Here is a 394-nt window from a genome sequence, read left to right as displayed (position 1 = left end):
GGTGGCGGTGACTTTCTCACGCTAGCAACCAAGTCTTTGTGTCTGTTGCTCTCTCTGTTGTGTTGCTCTCTCTGTTGTGTTGCTCTCTCTGTTGTGTAGCTCTCTCTGTTGTGTTGCTCTCTCTGTTGTGTTGCTCTCTCTGTTGTGTGTGCTCGTCTCTGTTGTGTGCTCGCTCTGTTGTGTTGCCTCTCCATCTGTTTTTGTGCGTCTCTCTGTTGTGTTGCTCTCTCTGTTTTGTTGACTCTCTCCTGTTTTGTTTGCTCTCTCTGTTGTGTTGCTCTCTCTGTTGTGTTGCTCTCTCTGTTGTGTTGCTCTCTCTGTTGTGTTGCTCTCTCTGTTGTGTGCTCTCTCTGTTGTGTTGCTCTCTCTGTTGTGTTGCTCTCTCTGTTGTGTT

Source organism: Oncorhynchus kisutch, linkage group LG18 (genome assembly GCF_002021735.2).
Source record: "Oncorhynchus kisutch isolate 150728-3 linkage group LG18, Okis_V2, whole genome shotgun sequence".
NCBI lineage: Eukaryota > Metazoa > Chordata > Actinopteri > Salmoniformes > Salmonidae > Oncorhynchus > Oncorhynchus kisutch.
This window is presented reverse-complemented; position numbering follows the sequence as displayed.